The sequence below is a fragment of the Malaya genurostris genome, chromosome 3, assembly GCF_030247185.1.
Source record: "Malaya genurostris strain Urasoe2022 chromosome 3, Malgen_1.1, whole genome shotgun sequence".
Taxonomy (NCBI): Eukaryota; Metazoa; Arthropoda; class Insecta; order Diptera; family Culicidae; genus Malaya; species Malaya genurostris.
Genome location: NC_080572.1, coordinates 140,344,057 through 140,365,741, shown reverse-complemented (window position 1 = coordinate 140,365,741; position 21,685 = coordinate 140,344,057). Strand labels below are relative to the sequence as shown.

The window sequence follows — 21,685 nt, the reverse complement described above, 5'->3', positions numbered from 1 at the left end:
TATTGTCCGTCGCTAGCGACAACTTTCTCCCATCTTTCCGGAAATTTTCGGATCCCGGCTCGATAAAAGGAGTCCTTTTTTGACGCTATCTATGAAGCAATCCATTTTTCCAACTCTTCGAAGGATTGAAAATGTTGATCTGCCAGGCCGTGTGCCATCGAACGGAATAGATGGAAGTCAGAAGGGGCGACATCTGGGGAATACGGCGGGTGGGGCAAGACTTCCCATTTCAACGTTTCCAGGTACTTTTTGACCACTTGTGCGACGTGAGGCCGAGCATTGTCGTGTTGGAGGATGACTCTGCCAGCGACATTGCCGTGGCCGATTTTCTTTTATACTGTGGCCGCTTTTCTTTTAGCGCGCGACTAAAGCGCATCAGTTGCGTTCGGTAGCGATCTCCTGTGATGGTTTCACTCGGTTTTAAGAGCTCGTAGTAAATTGTTATTCATCTTTGAAGTTTTTTTCTCTTCCACCATCATGTTTGTCTTCGACATCGAAATCACCATTTTTAAAACGTTGAAACCACTCCCGACACGTTCTTTTACTCAGAGCAGCATCACCGTAAGTTTCTGAAAGTATTCGATGCGCTTCAGTTGCATTATTTTCGAATTCTAACAGAAAAGTAAAACTTCCCGCAAATGGCGAGAATTGGGCACATAAACAGACATTTTCGAGCGTGATTAATACGAAAACAAGACCAACTGTCACTGAAACGGCGATGACAATTCGTTCGGCACTGTACACACTCACTTTAAAGGTATTATCATCTATGTATTTTGACCAGCCTCAGTCGGTACAGTCACCTATCGGAAAACGGCGGAAGCTAAGTTGTACACCTAATACATGTTTTCATTGCTATGGATATATGCGATTGCCGCGCGATCGTGTCGCTTGTGTACATCATGAATTAACTTGTCTGAACTTGTCGCTCATTGGCACTGTTTTTGCTGACTGATGCAATATGTTGAAATAGGCTACCGTGGGCAATGTAAAAACTTCACTAATATACTATCTGTACCAGCTAAGGAAGAGCGAATTATGCTTTTAGAAGATCTTTTGATATGATTTCGGCCTGATCTTGATCTATGGTAAAACTAGGGCTGTTGCAATGGCCAACATAGGGGCTAAGTTACTTCGACAAAGTTGTTCATAAAGTTATTTCAAACAAATTCGCTGAAGGTACTATTCCCATAACATAATATAAGTGTAGTTCATGATATAATGTATTTTCTGAAAAAGGGTCCTAAAACCAGTTTTTGTAAGAAAACACATATATTTTCAATTTACATGAGTTTTTCATGTTATACAAAGTTTTTCATCATTAAAAACTACACAAATTTCTCAAACATACTATGCTGCTATCATTTTAGTTTAATGAAATAGAGCCATCAATGAACCTTATCATTGCAAATGTCAAAGATATTTGAAAAGAACATATCTCGCCTGCAGACGAGTAATTCAACCATGGTATAGAAGCTCTTTTGAAGTGGTTTAATATGTAAGTAGTCTCATCTGCACCTTTCTGCGCCTTTTGATGATATACAAGTTAAAATTTTGTAAAAAAAAACTTACTTACTTTACTATGGGGCGCCTTTTCAAAATTTACCCTCTGAGAGAGTGATAAGTTTTTGATCGTGAATATCTCCTGTTGTATCTAATGAATCAACATAATTCTTGCTACATGCCATCGAAAATATGATCACAATTTTATGATAAAATTTTCAGTTGTGTGACATATTCTCAAATAGTTCAAAAATAAACTTTTCTGAAATGTTTGGTATAAATGAGTATCAAAGAGCTAATTCATAAGGCGCGTTTGCCTTTCTCGTATTTTGAAAGCTCATAGCACAATGATCTGTAGAAAGATTTGCTGAGCAACTGTTCCCGAAACAATACAAACTGACAACTCACTGTTTCCCGATCTGAATGCACGAGACACCGTCAGCACAATGATCACTGCCGCCAGATAGACCGGTGCATCGGCACCGACACGCTCGGTGTAGTTTCCCTTCCGGAGCAGACGATGGATTCTGCCAACTGGGAACTGCAGACCAGCATGGTTCGAGCGGGACTTTGCCTTGCCCTTAACTGTTCCTCCTGTGTGCGTGTTTCTGCGTGAAATTCCACAAGATGCTGTTAACAGTTAGACAGCCAATTCAGTATTACTGGCTGCCGCTCTACTAACTCTCTCTTTTATATCGTTTCACTGTTTCCCGTTCTGCGATATTTTAACAAAGGGGACGTCCGTCCACCGATGCCACTAGCAGGTATAAAATGAAATGTTATGTGAGAAATAGCGTCATTTAAGTTAAAGCAGCTACTCTGAACGTACGAGACACCGTCAGCTAGATGGCACCAAAAACCGGTAGAAAGACAGATTTGTACCGTCACTAACACATTTAATAACGAACGGCAAGCGAAAGTGATGATGTTGAACACATTTTTATACTAGTATGGGATCGTGTGAAAATATGCCATGCGATACAGGGTTGCCATATATACAGGTTAATCTGTATTTTATTTATACATACATATATGTACAGGTTAATCTGTATTGTTATTATTATAATTATTATTATTATTATCATTATTATTACTACCATTATTATTATTAAAATGACTCTTGCATACCGAAGATCGTCGAAACATTTCAGACCAGGCCATTGCAATTGTCTCGTACTGAAATTTCGAGAAGAATCAGATATCTTCGAACTTCATAGCTTCAATAAAAATAAATTACAAATTTGTCGTACCTAGCCTCCTATATTAGCAAGTTAAAAAAGAATTGTTTTCAAGTTTAGAATATATAGTTGTCATATAGTAGCTATTTAATGTAACTAATCTGTACTTTAATGTAAGTGCATCGCTTCAAACTCTATTAGTGAAAAAGAGGAAAGTTTCATACAATCAATCAACTAACTCATATTCGGAAAAGTGATGGGAGCGTGTCAGTTTTTTCGTATTCACGACATCCAGTTATGTATCTGACATTACCCACCCGCCTTTTTCAATGATGAAAAACTTTGTATAACATGAAAAACTCAAATAAATTGAACATATATTGTTTTCTTACAAAAACTGGTTTTATTACACCATTTTCAGAAAATACATTATATCATAAATTACACTCAAGTTACGGAAATAGCAACTTTGCTGAAGATAATATACCTCAAAAACCACGTTCCTATGAGTTATCAGTTAAGAGCGTACGATTGCGCTTTGAACGACTGTGCAGCGACAGAAAGTAATTGAATCACATGCATCTGCATTAGAGGGATAGCACTTCAAGAATATTTTGTGAAAAAAATACTTCTTCACCGATTTATTTCTCAATATTTTTCCACGAAACAATTACAAAAAATTGGCCGAATGACTGGTATTCTGCAAAACGTTTGAGATTTACTCTAATTTTCGCATTAATTTTCATACCTAGCGGCATTCCGTGTACTTATGAAATACATATAACTCTGTAAATCAGGTAAGTAGAAATTAGACGTCTTTTTTGTTGATTCCCAGGAAATTTCAACAGTTTGTTCCGGAATTCTAGCATGAATTGGTTATATACTGGTTTACTGTATCCGGAGAACTTATAGATTTAATTTTATAAATTCAGTAATTTCGAATTAAACTAAAGTTCAACACGAAAACGTGCACAATCAGAGAAGAAGAAAATTAATTGGCAATTCAGTTAATCTTTTCTCATTCATTTCCGAAAGATTTGGTTCGGAATAATCGGATATAGGCGAAGCTTTTCGATGTCGGTTTTTGCACTAAAGATTACATAGATTTGTATTACATACTAAATTTCTCTTAGAATTCTGAATGAAAATGTTTCGCTTATTCGGATTTGATTCAGATATCATTCCGAACTAACAATATGGGTAAGGTCCAACTCCAAAATCGTAACGTGAGTTTTCTTGTCTTGTCTTAGATCGAAACTGGCTCGGAAAGTGAATCGACAGTTGACAGGTTATATTCTTGGTTTTAGCTAGGACACGAATCATATCTCAGTTGTAGATAATAACGATATGTTCGAATACGCATTTTAAAGCTTGAACCTTTCTCTATTTACGTGTAATATTTCATTACATATGATGGACAAATAACAAGGATGTGACAGTTCTCCCTGATCACTTTTTCATATGACGTTGAAATTCCAACGTAGAACAAAGAGCGGTAGTTAAATTCAACGAAAACTTGGTAAAAGTGTATCAGAAACAATCCGATTGATGCAACAAGTGTGCGGCAATCAGTGTTTTCCTCGAGCAAATGATTTTTTGTGATTCAACGTTTCATGGAGGGCCGAGTACCTTGGATCGGAATGTGAAATTAATTGTTACTGGCGACGAAACGTGGTGCTTGCAGAACGATCAAGAAACTAAGCGCCAAAGTTTGGAATGGAAGTCAAAAACCTTACCACAAACCAAAAAACGCGACAAAATTCCTTCAAGAATCAAAACTATGCTTATCACTTTTTTCGATAGCACAGTCATCATCTACAAAGAGTTCGTTCCAACTGGTTAAACGGTTAGTGGCGCATATTATATCGAAGTTCTAAAGCATTTGATGGCCAGAATTTGTCGTACTCGACCCGAATATTGCGATAAAGAGAAATGGTGCTTGTTGCATGACATTGCACCAAGTCACAAATCAATCATTGTTCGTCAGTTTTTGGCCCGAAATCAAGTCTGTGTGTTGGACTCTATCATATATCCAAACATCTTCTTTGTTCATCAGAAAACAAACACTAGTTTTCTCGCTCTGTACCTATCCCTCCGCTCAATCACTGGCTAGGAGCGTATATTTATAATCACTTGCTGGATCTCTACTGAACCAGTCGCTGCCTGGCTATTATCAGCGACAGACCCTATAGAGGCTTTTTGATAGTCTGCTCTTTCCTACCAGAAGCAGATTGGCACGGCAAAATCAAGCCGTAATTGTTTTTAATGATTTAGTATTTTTTTGTTGATTGGTAACGCGTTTGAACGAATTGCATAAGAACGCAAGTTCGAGTGCTGTCTCTGAGCTTATCGTTTAAAAAAACATCTTTTCTGTGAGTTCCTCATTCATTTCTCCAATGTATGTCAAACCATCTCTTTTTTTTTCAAAAAATCATTCTTTTTGTGAGTTTCTCATTCATTTGGCTTCTTCAATATATGTTTCCACTCAGTCATTGCAAAAACTGAACTTAATTATGGCAACTTTACATCAAACCAAGTAAAACTAATAAATCGTTAAAAACAATTACGGTTTAATTTCTCGTATCCATCTGCTTCTGGTAAGAAAGAGCAGACTATCAAACAGCCTTCATAGGGTCTATCGCTGACGATAGCCATGCAACGACTGGTACAGTAGAGATTTTTTTTGCATCAATATCTGTTTATTAATCTTATTTTTGTGTATAACATCAACCTTTTACAGTACAAGTGTTTTGACCCTTTGGCCTTTCATCTTTGTTCTAGTATATCCAGGGAGGCCATCTTATGTACTGCACTAGTCTTTGTCTAAGGGGGTAGATTTAGAATCATCTTTAAGATCTTGCTTTGTATGTGCTGAAGCTTAAGTTTGTGCGTTCGTGCACAGTATGCTGCATTTTTGAACGATTTTGTCAACATGTGACCTGAATATCACATGTCTGTCAAAGGTGCGACCTAGATAGAGAACTTCTTTTGACCACTGCACAGTGGGGAAAAAGGGACCAAAAACATGACGATTTTTTTTGGAGGCATGATACAGCTCACCACAAAGCACTTTTTTGGTGTAGAAAAATCAGTAAAATCGATTCCATGTATTTAGAAGGACCGCACGAAACGCTACCATGTTCTTTTTACCCCAAGTTCCCTTTTTATACTGCATTGTATTCAAGCTTAACTATATAACATGAAACCGAAGAACTTGCACAAGAGCGAATAGAGTGTTTCCGATGTAAAAAAGTCTAACAAATCGATTGCATATAGTTTTATTGACAGCAGAAAACTCGTTGCACCGTTTTACCCCATTTCTTTTCTAGTTATAATATTCAATTGAAATATGATCTACAATCCAGAATCAAATCCAATGCGATCTATCAACATTGGTTCATAATACGTGCAAAACATCTGTGATTCAATTAAACATAATGAGAATGACAGTACTAGCCTGTGTAACCAGTTTTACCCCAATTTATATCAAAAGTCGTATTTCTGGTTAAACTTTCTCTCGCATACCGAAAGCAGGCTGATTGCGGTTGATGAAAATCGATTTATCCTTTAACTGAGTCTTAAGATTTTGCTCCACATTGAATTCATTTGTAATCCTATTTTCAGATATTTCTTCGTAACATCAATCGATTTTCATCAACCGCAATCAGCCTGCTTTCGATATGTGAAAGAAAGTTTAACCAGAAATACGTCTTATGAATTAAATTGGGGTAAAACGGGTTAAACAGGCTAGTACTGTCATTCCCATTGTGTTTAATTGGATCACAGATGTTTTGCACGTAATATGAACCAATATTGGTAGGTCATACTGAATCTGCTTCGGGATTGTAACTCTGAATTCAACATAAAATTATATTTGTCGGAAAACTAGGGTAAAACAATGTAGCAAGAAGCATGCGATCATGAACACTATCTGTAAATAATTATTTGAGATTATATGCGAAACATAGAACTGGCTTGTTTAAAAAAATTGGTTCAAACACCGATCAGTAGAACTTTTTTTTCTGTGAATTCACGGAAGAAGATGACTGGGGGTAAAACAGAATACAGTTGTTTGCCGTCAATCTTATTAAAAACAATCCATTTAACTTATGAGCATGTCAGGAATACCTTCCGATTGGTGGAATTGAATTTTTTCCTGAGTTTCACAGTTAGTTTTCAAAGTAAAGTCAGAATAAAGACGAATTGGAGCAAAACGGGCATGATAGTGAATTTTGCGGATCTTCTAACTATCATAAATCGATTCTACAGAAAAATTGCATAAGAAATACTAATTTTGAAAATATTTGCTCATGTTTTTATAAAATTATTGAGCAAAGTCGCGTTTTTGATCGTTTTTCCCCACTGTGCATTGGATGACCTCTACACCGAAACGTGTTCGGCATTCGTCTGATAGAACAAGTTTTGGAGATCTTGAGTACCTTGGATCGGAATGTGAAATTAATTGTTACTGGCGACGAAACGTGGTGCTTGCAGAACGATCAAGAAACTAAGCGCCAAAGTTTGGAATGGAAGTCAAAAACCTTACCACAAACCAAAAAACGCGACAAAATTCCTTCAAGAATCAAAACTATGCTTATCACTTTTTTCGATAGCACAGTCATCATCTACAAAGAGTTCGTTCCAACTGGTTAAACGGTTAGTGGCGCATATTATATCGAAGTTCTAAAGCATTTGATGGCCAGAATTTGTCGTACTCGACCCGAATATTGCGATAAAGAGAAATGGTGCTTGTTGCATGACAATGCACCAAGTCACAAATCAATCATTGTTCGTCAGTTTTTGGCCCGAAATCAAGTCTGTGTGTTGGACTCTATCATATATCCAAACATCTTCTTTGTTCATCAGAAAACAAACACTAGTTTTCTCGATCTATACCTATCCCTCCGCTCAATCACTGGCTAGGAGCGTATATTTATAATCACTTGCTGGATCTCTACTGAACCAGTCGCTGTCTGGCTATTATCAGCGACAGACCCTATAGAGGCTTTTTGATAGTCTGCTCTTTCCTACCAGAAGCAGATTGGCACGGCAAAATCAAGCCGTAATTGTTTTTAATGATTTAGTATTTTTTTGTTGATTGGTAACGCGTTTGAACGAATTGCATAAGAACGCAAGTTCGAGTGCTGTCTCTGAGCTTATCGTTTAAAAAAACATCTTTTCTGTGAGTTCCTCATTCATTTCTCCAATGTATGTCAAACCATCTCTTTTTTTTTCAAAAAATCATTCTTTTTGTGAGTTTCTCATTCATTTGGCTTCTTCAATATATGTTTCCACTCAGTCATTGCAAAAACTGAACTTAATTATGGCAACTTTACATCAAACCAAGTAAAATTAATAAATCGTTAAAAACAATTACGGTTTAATTTCTCGTATCCATCTGCTTCTGGTAAGAAAGAGCAGACTATCAAACAGCCTTCATAGGGTCTATCGCTGACGATAGCCATGCAACGACTGGTACAGTAGAGATTTTTTTTGCATCAATATCTGTTTATTAATCTTATTTTTGTGTATAACATCAACCTTTTACAGTACAAGTGTTTTGACCCTTTGGCTTTTCATCTTTGTTCTAGTATATCCAGGGAGGCCATCTTATGTACTGCACTAGTCTTTGTCTAAGGGGGTAGATTTAGAATCATCTTTAAGATCTTGCTTTGTATGTGCTGAAGCTTAAGTTTGTGCGTTCGTGCACAGTATGCTGCATTTTTGAACGATTTTGTCAACATGTGACCTGAATATCACATGTCTGTCAAAGGTGCGACCTAGATAGAGAACTTCTTTTGACCACTGCACAGTGGGGAAAAAGGGACCAAAAACATGACGATTTTTTTTGGAGGCATGATACAGCTCACCACAAAGCACTTTTTTGGTGTAGAAAAATCAGTAAAATCGATTCCATGTATTTAGAAGGACCGCACGAAACGCTATCATGTTCATTTTACCCCAAGTTCCCTTTTTATACTGCATTGTATTCAAGCTTAACTATATAACATGAAACCGAAGAACTTGCACAAGAGCGAATAGAGTGTTTCCGATGTAAAAAAGTCTAACAAATCGATTGCATATAGTTTTATTGACAGCAGAAAACTCGTTGCACCGTTTTACCCCATTTCTTTTCTAGTTATAATATTCAATTGAAATATGATCTACAATCCAGAATCAAATCCAATGCGATCTATCAACATTGGTTCATAATACGTGCAAAACATCTGTGATTCAATTAAACATAATGAGAATGACAGTACTAGCCTGTGTAACCAGTTTTACCCCAATTTATATCAAAAGTCGTATTTCTGGTTAAACTTTCTCTCGCATACCGAAAGCAGGCTGATTGCGGTTGATGAAAATCGATTTATCCTTTAACTGAGTCTTAAGATTTTGCTCCACATTGAATTCATTTGTAATCCTATTTTCAGATATTTCTTCGTAACATCAATCGATTTTCATCAACCGCAATCAGCCTGCTTTCGATATGTGAAAGAAAGTTTAACCAGAAATACGTCTTATGAATTAAATTGGGGTAAAACGGGTTAAACAGGCTAGTACTGTCATTCCCATTGTGTTTAATTGGATCACAGATGTTTTGCACGTAATATGAACCAATATTGGTAGGTCATACTGAATCTGCTTCGGGATTGTAACTCTGAATTCAACATAAAATTATATTTGTCGGAAAACTAGGGTAAAACAATGTAGCAAGAAGCATGCGATCATGAACACTATCTGTAAATAATTATTTGAGATTATATGCGAAACATAGAACTGGCTTGTTTAAAAAAAATTGGTTCAAACACCGATCAGTAGAACTTTTTTTTCTGTGAATTCACGGAAGAAGATGACTGGGGGTAAAACAGAATACAGTTGTTTGCCGTCAATCTTATTAAAAACAATCCATTTAACTTATGAGCATGTCAGGAATACCTTCCGATTGGTGGAATTGAATTTTTTCCTGAGTTTCACAGTTAGTTTTCAAAGTAAAGTCAGAATAAAGACGAATTGGAGCAAAACGGGCATGATAGTGAATTTTGCGGATCTTCTAACTATCATAAATCGATTCTACAGAAAAATTGCATAAGAAATACTAATTTTGAAAATATTTGCTCATGTTTTTATAAAATTATTGAGCAAAGTCGCGTTTTTGATCGTTTTTCCCCACTGTGCATTGGATGACCTCTACACCGAAACGTGTTCGGCATTCGTCTGATAGAACAAGTTTTGGAGATCTTGAATGTGGAAACAATATGACCTGAGTTTTCGCTGCATTGATCATAATTTTCCAGCGTGTAAAATATTCAGTTATAGCGTCCAGACCTGTCTGTAGTTTATTCTTCAGAGCATTAATGACACGACCTTTGTAAAGAATGGCAGTATCATCGACAAATTGTGACAGAACACCACCTTCGGGAGGTGGGATGTCTGATGTAAAAATTTTGTATAGGATGGAACCTAGGATACTTCCTTGGGGTACACCAGCAGCAGTAGTAAATCTTTCTGAAAGTGCATAATTCAGAGAAACCTGGAATGCTCTATCAGCAAGATAATTTTTGATAATTTTAATAAGATACACCGGAAAATTATACCGATGCAGTTTAAACACCAGGCCATCGTGCCACATATTGTCGAATGCATTTTCAATATCAAATATTGCCATGGCAGTCGTTATGGACACTGATTTGTTTTGCTGCATGCCGCTGTTGACCCTTGTGAGTTGGTGAATGATGGATCTTTCTTTCCGGAATCCAAACTGTTATTCCAGTAATATATCCTGTTCATCTGCGAAAACAAGAATTTGCCTTTGTATTGACTTTTCAAACAGCTTTAATAGAGCATAGAGTAAGCTGTTGGGCCAATAGCTCTTGGAAAAAAGATATCATTCCAGCTCCCAGCACCTCTTTTAAATTTTAGCTAAGAAAACAAATGAACGAATACTCAAATGTTTTAGCTCTGTGCTGTCGAAACCGGGAGTCTTCATATTTTCAGATTTTTTCATAATAGCCATCAGCTCATGCGCTGTGATTCTGCTTTCCTCAGGAACCACGCTACCCTATCCGCAACGGCCAACAATGTTGAATTCTAAATTGTGAGAACACACAAACTGGTGGCCTAGAGAATTTGACTTCTCTACTGGTGTGATTAAAGTATTCCTTCAGCTGCGTCCTGGGGTGACATCAGAGAAGGAATATTCTTCGGATTTTGTCGTGAATACGACTTACTTTACTATGGGGTGCCTTTTCAAAATTAGCCATATGGATGAGTGGGCAGAACTTAATCGTGAATATCTCGACTTGTATTAAAGGCGGCAACATAATTCTTTCACTATTTCATCAAAAATATGATCAGGAATTTAGGATAATATTTTGAACAGTGCGAGATAACAACAAACAAATCAAAATTTAAGTTTTCTGAAAACTTTAAAACAACGCGGAAAACTCTTTACTTTTGCTTGGATTTTTCGCGTAAGGACGACGATTTTGAGGTAGTCAGGCACATATCTTCAACTAAACGTTATAAAAGGGAAACCGTGGTCGAAAATCGATCATTTCTTCTTGTGCGTTGAATGAAAGCAGACGTCGGGGCGAGAAGACGCATTCAAACAGCGGCATCGGATAGCGCACCTTCTGCGTGGTTAAAAACCTCAAACTCTCAGGTCATAGTTCTCATTGGCCTTCTGGTCGACAAGGCGAGAAGACGCATTAAACCAGTTTCGCATCAGTTTATCACTGCATGCGGATGTGTCGGTTTGTACGCAAAGCTAGTTTCAATTCAAGCAAGAACGATTGCATTAGCTTTGCATTGGAGCGAAAGAAAACAAGAAACGAAAAGTAGACAACATTATATAAAATCAGCCGTTCTAATGGCTCTGTATGTTATCTAAAGAACTATTAAGATTACTTCTTACTTCTATTCGAAGGTATAAATCATCAGTTTAGTGTAAATCCAAAATAATTTGATTTGGTTCGTGCACTTTCCGCTGTGCGAAAATCGTTCGAGATAAATGTTCCGAGCTGTGCTAAATATCGTAGAGAATACCACAATTTGGTCCTTCTAAAAGTCAGAAATGAATCCTGTACAGCATTTTGATACTTTCTTTCAATGAAATATGCAAATCCGAAATGAGATAATCGACGTCAAAAATCGTTGAAAATTTTAGTAGTGAAAAGGGGGAAATTTTCGCAATTCACACAATCGATCAACTATGAATGCGAAGTCGAAAGTGTAAAGAAATCGTGTCAGTTTTATTCGTATTCACGACATCCAGTTATGTCTCTGACATTACACACCCGTACTTTTTCTTAAGCATCTTCGTTAAGGATTAGAAGGGCTTTTAATGGGGGATAATTTGTCGAAACTTTTGCTGGAAGTTCCTGTTGCGAAGCTCAGTTATTCTTTCCTGGATTATTATAGTTAAATTGTTATAAGTAGTCTTCTTATCTAGGATGCCAGTTCGTTGATACTGCCTCCGGTACATATTTCGAAGTCGGATGAGTTTCTTGGTGACACTGTCAATTTGCAAAGAGAAACTCGGCAAATGTTGGCATATGTCCCATGACGAGCGACTGTGATTGAGTGCTGGAAGGAAGATAGGGCAGCATCGATTTCCATCGGCAAATTGATATTAATAAGTTGGTCGGCGATTTGTTGAAATTGGACCCAGTCGGTGCGATAATAGTTCCTCCGAGGTTGAATAGACACTGTTTCTGGTGAAGATCCCAATGTCAATATTACTGGAAAGTGGTCGGAAGAGAGCTCGTTGAATACAACCGGAAAGCTGTCTATGGCGAGGTTGTCGATGAATATATCCAAAATGGTATGAATTCCCGATATGGAAAGTCGCGTTGGTTGATCCGGAGCGAGGATGTTGTACTGTCCAGCTTCGTAATCTTCGGCAAGTACGAATCCGTTTCGATTCTGTCTTTTGTTTCCCCAATGCTCATGCCGTGCATTCAGGTCCCCAGCAATGATGGATTTGTTCTGTCGTCGAGTGAGCATAGCCCGATCTCGCTGCAATGATGCACACGTACCATCTCGAAGATTTGTTTGTTTGGGGCAATACGCTGCAATGATGATGATGGGTCCCATCGTCGTTGTAATCTCAATTCCGATGGCTTCTATAAGTTGCAATTTAAAGGCAGGCAGAAGCCTGTGCTGAATGGATCGTTTAATGGCAATGGTTACTCCCCTTCCTCTGTTAGTTGTTCTGTCGAGCCTGTGAATTCTGTAATTGGAAATAAAAATAGAAATTTCAGGTTTAAGATGAGTTTCAGTTAAAATACCAATATCGGCGTTGTTCTCTTGAAGAAAGTCGGACAATTCAGCAGTTTTTCCTGAGTGAGCAAGCATTATAATTTACTACAACCAACTTATTATATAGCATATTCGATGAGGAATTTGCATAAGGCGTTGATTTGATCTAACCACTTCCTGCAATTTCGTAGCTCTGTTGTCATTGCTTCAAAAATGACAATCAATTGTTCACCAAAGAATAAGTCACCAGAGCTATCCTTTGCTTGTGGTTTTATGGCTTCATCCAGGAGAAATATTTTAGAAAGAATGTTTTTGTGATCCAGCGGCTGAATATTTTGGATAGCTGCGAGGAAGTGGCGGCAAATTTGGAATATCCCTCTTCGGTGGGAGCCATAGGATATTAGTTTCATCCTTCTGTAGAACATTCTTGCGCGTTGATTGTTTACAGGACGCCTGTCGGCGAATATTTGTTAACTCAGCGCTTCAGGTAACATTCCACTGCTTTGTAGTGGTTCAAACCCGGAACGGTTATTTTGTAGCCTTCAGTGCATAAACGGATTATTGCCTGTAGCCCTTGAAAGCGTGTTGAAATCCGACCGTAGAGTTGGTGGGAAAGCCTTCAGATAGAAAGGCGGCATTTTTCCTTTCTTCTGCAGTTCCTCTTCGACATCAACTGGCAGATCAGCATATTGGTTGTTACTCAGCAAACGGTCGTTTACCTGTACATCACTTCAGACGCTTAGCATCCTATGGATCCTAATCGGATCTATGGCTCGTTTTACCCATAGTGCGGGTAGGTAGGCAGCTGCGAATAAAAGATAAAAAAATCGAAATTAGTCGTAGCCAGGGTTGCGAACGGTACTGGAGAATGACACGAAACAGCGGACAGTCACACCGCACAAATAGTAGCTGTCGCCGAATGAACTTTGCCGTGACTGCAACGGATAAAAATGTCATAGATCTCATGACATTTTCTCTCGTGTATGTACCCGTATGCTCTCATCGGTAGCTGCTCTACTCTCTCCAATCAGAGAATGGCTTACCACAAAGAACAGTTTCTCCTCTCAAATTCTACAGCTCAACGTTGAAATTCGCTTTACGTCTGTTTTCACGCGGTGTATGGAGACATACACATGGAAGTTTTGGTCCGCTATGCTGACTGTAAAAGTAGTATAAACTAATGGTTTGATTTCCAGCCGGGATGGTGGCACGAAGTTGTAGAGGTTTGGTGCATAATGTATTATATATATATATATATATATATATATATATATATATATATATATATATATATATATATATATATATATATATATATATATATATATATATATGTATATATATATATATATATATATATATATATATATATATATATATATATATATATATATATATATATATATATATATATATATATATATATATATATATATATATATATATATATATATATATATATATATATATATATATATATATATATATTGTTTATTTTTTGTTTATTTTTTTGGGAGCAGGGAAAAGCCCGATGGAGATGAAACTTGGCAATCTCTCTCTCCAGCAGGCATAAAACCTCCTCATCTTTCGTATCAACAGATTACAATGATCCAACAGATACAATAAGGCTTAACACTAACAATAAAAAACTTATAATTGAAACTACACCTATAACCCTATATCTAGTTGATGACTCCAAGCACTACAGGGCAGCAATAGTGTTCTTGCTTCAACTGGCGGAGAAAAGGGGATAGGTAAATGGATGATGAAGGTAGATTGAGGGGGTGGAAAGTAAGCGTGGTCGAACAACGGGGTTTACATCGACATGTAGATCTAATTAGTGGTCGAAAAGATGGTGGAAGACGGAGAGAAAGACGGGGTTAGAATCGGCATGTAGATCTAATTAGTGGTCGAAAAGATGGTGGAAGACGGAGAGATAAACGGGGTTAGAATCGGCAAGTAGATCTAATTAGTAATCGAAAAGATGGTGGAAGACGGAGGAAAGAAGGAAGTGCGACCGGGTTAGTATTTGCAAGCGAATCTGATTAGTTTCCAATAGAAATAAAGAAGACGAAGAAAATGAGAAGTGGAGTGAAAGGGTTAATATCATCGAGCGAATCTGAGTAGTTTCTAACGGAGATGGGAGAACTTTTTGTATTTTTGTTCAACCATCACTAGGTTGAACAAAAATACAAACGGTTACAGACAAAACCTGATCCAAAGTTAATCTGACAAGTGGCAATGAAACAATCGTTTGATCATATTTCGAGATAGATAAAAGTCGAAAACATTGGAGCAGCTATTGAATGTCCTGCACATACTGGAAAATGGTTCATTGTAACCATAATTTGTTCGTGCAATGGGTAAACTCAAGAAACGATGAGAGCGTAGATTACGTCGATGAATGTCCAGATTGATCAATTGCAGAAGTTCGGGACAATCGATACGTGATTGTAATAAATCAGCAACAAAAACGGCTTTGGAGACATTCCTACGAACAGATAGCAGATCCAGGTCAATAAGCTTACAACGATCTTTGTAGCTAGGAAGATTAGAGGGATCCCTCCAAGGTAAATTGCGCAGAGCGAATCTAACAAATTTACGCTGGATAGTTTCGATGCGTGCAATGTCGATTTGATAGTGAGGTGCCCAGACAACAGCTGCATATTCTAGCGTCGAACGAATAAGAGCACAATATAATGCCTTAAGACAGTATACATTAGTAAAGCTCTTGGTAACACGAAAGACGAAACCCAAGAGCTTGGAGGCCTTCGAAATCACATAATCGATGTGACTTTTGAAGTCCAGCTTGGAATCAAGAATGATACCCAAATCTTTCACGGAAGATTCACGTTTCAGTATATTGTGCGAGATGCTATAGTCGTAGGTAATCAGTGAGCGTTTACGAGTAAACGACAAAACGGTACACTTCGAGGCATTCAAAACCATTCTATTATCCTGACACCAGTTTGTGAATAAGTCTAACTGTGACTGCAAATATATAGTGTCTTCTTGACATTTAACATTTAGCTTGAAGTCGTCTGCGAAGGATAGTTTGTGGCATTTTAATATGAAGTTGAGATCATTGAGGTAGAGTAAAAAAAAGAATGGACCTAAGTGACTGCCTTGAAGGACTACAGAGTTGACAGCGAAAGGCACTGTAATGAATTCTCCGATCTTTACAGACATTTCGCGACCAATTAGATACGACTCGAGCCAATTTAGCAACGATCCACTGAAGCCAAGTCTATTGAGTTTTGCTACTGCTATTTGGTGGTTTATTTTGTCAAAGGCTGCAGAGAAATCAGTGTAGATTGCATCAACCTGTAGGCGTGCTTGTAGAGATCGAACTATAAAAGAAGTGTAGCAGAGTAAGTTTGTTGCAGTTGATCGTTTCGGCATGAATCCGTGCTGAGTTTCTGAAATGTAGTTGTTGCTGTTGTGTTTCAAGAAATCCAGAACTATAGTTTCAAATAATTTAGATACGGTACATAGTGCAGCTATACCACGATAATTGGATACATCGGCTTTATTTCCCTTCTTGAAAACTGGGAAAATAAATGATTTTTTCCAAATATTTGGAAATATTCCTGATCTAAGAGAAATGTTGAACAACATTGACAGTGGAATAAGAAGACTCTTTGAGCACTTTTTTAATACTAATGAAGGAATACCATCCGGTCCAGCTTTGGAAGATGATTTCATCTTAATACACGCTTTTTCAATCATAGCAGTAGTTATGAAAGGGTGAGAACTAGTTGGAGAGCGGCTAGGAACATTGATGATAGCTTTGGAGATCTGATCACTCGAAAGAATTTCATTGGATAATACACTGCTGAAATGTCGTTGAAATAAGTAGCAAATCTCAGATATCGCCGATGATTCAACGTCATCAAGAAACATCTGATCGGGTAGTCCTGATTCTTTCCTTTGTTCGTTCACGTGGTTCCAAATTCTTTCAGGGTTGATTTTTAGATTATTTTGTAATCGAAGGAGGTGAGCATCGTATAACATTCTGTTTAGTCGTTTATAGCGGTTGTTAAGGTAGATATAGTGAGATCGCAATTGAAGCGAAGGCCGTTTGGATAATTTTCTTAGTGCAGACCGTTTAGCGCATTTACAACGTTTCAAGGTCGGATTTGCCCATGGGGGATGTATCGGTTCACGACGAATTTTTTTTGGTATAAATTGATCGATGGAGTACGAGATTACATGAGACCATAACATAGCAGCAGAGTTGCAGTCGCCACTAGAAAATAAGTTTTTCCAGTTCAACGACAGCAGAAACTGGTTCATAGCATCGATGCAAATGGAAATCATTTTTGAAATCGTAGTATGTCGCTTCGGAAATGGCATTGAAAACGACGGGCGTGTCATCTGGTATAGTGATTTGAAGGGGAGGGTGATGGCGACAAGTTTTAACTAGTGGAGAAGGTGCAACGGTTATGGAACATTTATCCTATAATTCATAACTGACAAAACATAGGCCCAGAAGCCGATTGTTGCTGTTGTAGTTATTGTTCAGTTGAACTAACCCGGCAGTATTGTAATCGTCCAGGAGTCGTGATGTAATATTCGTTTTGGAAGAAGATGTAGCATCTGGGTGTAGATATTTACAAGAACCGTGAATCCATTTAATGCCTGGTAGATTAAAGTCTCCCAAAATAACGATTTTGTCGTTTAAACTCATTCGATCGCTTATCTACAAAAGTGAACATAAGTGTTGTTCAATCATATCAGAATCATTCACGCGATCAGGCGGAAAGTAAAGCACACACATGTATAATGTATGATGTGAGAACAAAAGAGCAATCCAAACTTGCTCAACATTGCCACAGTTTGAAAAAGTTATCAAGCGCGAATTGAATTTGGAACGACAAACAATTAAAATACCTCCGCCGCTCGTTTTGCAACTGTTAGTTTCGTTCCGGTCTTGTCGGTACACAGAGTAGGAACTATCGAAAATCTGCTTGGATAACGTGTTATCATTCAACCAGGTTTCAGTGAAAGCATTAATATCGTAAGCAGCATCGGAACAGGCGAGGTAGTAGTCAACAAGAGAGCGATTCATTCCACCAACATTCTGGTAGTAGATATTCAAACCAGTGTCTCTGCTACTGCCTGATACGGTGTCGGTGGTTGTGGGTAGATCGACGGTGTGCGGGGGGCGATTTGATGAAAAGGAACTGGTGCGGTTTGCCGAATGAGATAAGGTGCGGGGGGAAGCAGTCGAGGTGATTGAATTTGCGTGCTGGTCATATGATAGTTTTGCGATCGTTTGGGTAGGGGCCGAGAGGAACTCGGTCGGCGAAGGGGTAACGATTGAACAGTTGATTCTGCTCTCCTTTCGGATTTGCGCTCTAAAAAAGGGGTTATTGTCACTCCATTTGGCCAGAAATTATAAGATGTAATAAGTTGCTCAAAATCTTGCGGAACACTTAATTTAAACGAAATAAATGACAGTGGCCTATCCTGGTGCTGACTAACAAGCTTAAAGCACAAAATGTCGCTACGGTTGCAAGTAGTTCGATTTTGAATATAGCTAATAATATTCTCTTCTGTTTCACTAGGTAAAAATTTAGTTAAATAGTACCAGTTTCGATTGATAATGTTGCTTGGTGTCTGGTTTGGAACTACTAGAAGAGTAGTATTTTGTGTATTGATTGAGGCCTGCGTGCTATTGATCATAGGTGATGGGCTATGCGTGACATTAGAATTTATCTGTCCCTGACTTGTAGGAGCTATATGGAATTGAATGGGGCCTACATATGGAATGTTTGAGATAACAGATATGGGTCTGGAGCCACTAGATGATACCATAGTGCTTGTAGCATTGGAATTTGTGTAATCTGATTGCGATGAGATGAATCGGTGTCGTGGAATAGTATTCATTTATTTATTTATTTATTTCGTCAAGCAAATGTAGACTACATATAAATTGTTTACAATGTTCACTTACATACTACGCATTATTTCTACGACAAAGCTGAGATTTGATTTGATATTTAGACATAGTAAGGTCAAGATGTTCGCAGTATTGATTGTAATGGCGCATTATTCGATTGACTGGACTGTATTTTGCATAATTTGTTCTAGCTTGTTTTTCTAAAAATAATTTCATGGAACGTAATTGACGGCTAGGTATATAAAAATTTAATTGCGATAATAATGGAGCTGATTGAATGCGTTGAGAAATAATGTCGCTGATAAAATAAAGCATTGCAAAGTCGCGGCGTTCTTTAAGTGTTTGTATATTGATGAGCATGCAGCGTGCTTCATATGATGGTAGAGGAAATGCTGTCCAGTTTAATTTACGAAGTGCATATAAAAGAAATTGTTTTTGAATAGATTCGATGCGTTCTTCGTGAATAATGTTGTATGGATTCCATACTAGGCTGCAATATTCCAAAATAGGTCTGACATATGTAGTGTATAATAATTTAATTGTGTATGGGTCCTGAAAGTTATGACTGAAGCGTTTAATAAAGCCCAGCATGCTATTAGCTTTATTGATTATGGTATTGTAGTGTTCCACAAAAGTGAGCTTGGAGTCTAAGATTACGCCTAAATCTCTTACAATTTTACATTTTTCTACAAGTTGATTTCCTAGATGTATGTTTATAGGTATAGTTTCATTTTTCCTACTGAAAGTTATTGAGTTACATTTTTTTACATTGAGTTGGAGTAGACCTTTACAGCACCAAATGTGGAATAGATTGATTTCGTTCTGGAATATTACAGCGTCGTTAATATTTTTAATTTCCATGAAGAGTTTCATGTCGTCTGCATATATAAGCACTTTCAGATTTTTGAGTATGAAGGAAATGTCGTTGATATGTAAAATGAAAAGGAGAGGCCCTAAGTGAGAACCCTGAGGTACGCCAGAAGTTACATTAATTGGTTCAGACAGAATGTTTTGGAAGCGGACTACCTGTACACGATTCGTTAAGTATGATTTGAGCCATTCCAGAAGAGTATGTTTTATGCCATATTTTTGTAGTTTGTGTAGAAGTAATGGTATGTCAATACGGTCGAAGGCTTTGCTAAAGTCAGTGTAAAGAGTTTCTACGTAGTTTCCGGCGTCCATTGCATTCAGAGTGAATGTCATAAATTCTAAGAGATTTGTTGTAGTTGAGCGGCCTTTAAAAAAGCCATGTTGTTTGTTTGTTATTACATTTTTAAGTTGATGAAAAAGTTTTTCATTTACAATTTTTTCAAATAATTTTGGAATGCATGAGATAATGGCTATTCCACGGTAGTTCCGAATGTTAGATTTTGCACCAGATTTAAATATTGGTACAAGAAAGGAAGATTTCCATGCTTTAGGAAAAGTACATTTATTAAGTGATAGGTTAAAAAGTAGTTGTAGTGGTAGTGTAAGTTCTTCAGCAAGATTTTTTAAAAATATTGGTGGTATACTGTCAGGTCCAGGCCCTTTTGAGGCGTCTAAGTTTTTCAGTGCTGTCGAAATGTCATGTTCTGATAGATAGTTTACAGAGATGGAGTTGGAAAATGCAGGTATGAAAGAGAAGTATTCACGGTCACGGTCAGTTTCTGAATAAGATGTATATACTTCTTGGAAAAAATTTGCAAAGTGATTGCAGATTTCTGTACTATTTTTCCCTACATGTTCGTCGAGGTGCATTCGAGATGGAAAATTGTTGCTTTTTAGTTTAGTTTTTGTGTAGTTAAAAAAGTTCTTAGGGCAAGTCTTTATTTCATTTTCAATTTTGCGGTTATATTCTTCATGTGCTGTGTTAATGGCTATTTTAAGTTGATTGCATAGATTTAAGTAATTTTGAAGATGAGTGTCACTTTTTTCTTGTTTGTAAGTTTTGTGTGCTTTTTGTTTCCTATTTTTCAAATGTTTTAGTTGTGAATTGAACCATACAGGTAATTTGCTGTTATGATTTTTTCTTCTTCTTTTCATAGGCAAAGTTTCGGCTAATATTTTGTTTATAATGTGATAAAATTTGTTTACTTCGACGTCGACATTTCCTTCTGTATTCAGTATGTTTCGCCAATTTATTATACTTAGTCTACACTTGACTACTTCAAAGTCAATTTTATTGTATTCCGGCACTTCCTCATATTCCAAGTCGTAGGGAAGGGATGCATTGTGTGTAAATAATGAATATTCAATTGCGGTGTGAAATGCTTCATTTTTCCATAATGGCAGGTTTGATGCATTCACACAAAAGTCTTCTGTGCAATTTGTGAAAAGAAGGTCTAAATATGCGTTTTGTTGATTTTTTACGGAGTTTACTTGATGTAGGCCAAAATTAGAAATTTTGTCGAAAAAGTAGTGCAATGTTTCGTTTTCTCCTACGACTGGAAGTAAGATTGATTTATTTTCAATGTCAGAAATGAAGTCCGCATTACGTTGATTGAAGTCGCCAAAAATATGAAGCTTTACTTCCGGTTCCATATTCGAAATAATTGTGTCTAAAGATTGAAAGAATAATTCAAAAGAGAATTTGTTCGCATTTTCGGGTGGGAAGTAGACAGAGCAGTAAATATGTTCTTCTCCCAATATTGAGACTTTGGCCCATACATGCTCAAATTCTTTATATTTAGGAGTAATAATTTCTTCAGAAGTAAAGCAAGAGTTAATGGCTATAAGGACTCCACCTCCAGATTTTTTCTGACAGAGAGATAAATTTCGGTCGTGCCGAAATACGTTAAAATTATTTCCAAATACTTCTTCGCTTCTTACACTTTCATCCCAGCTGCTTTCAGTT

The 21,685-nt window shown here is 37.3% G+C and overlaps 1 protein-coding gene across 13 annotated transcripts in view; it reads left to right on the top strand.

The window, feature by feature from the left end:
• The window catches only part of LOC131438020 (dystrophin, isoforms A/C/F/G/H), a 1,278,256-nt gene that overhangs the window by 787,696 nt on the left and 468,875 nt on the right, over window positions 1-21,685 (top strand). The gene's annotated exons all lie outside the window — the stretch shown is intronic.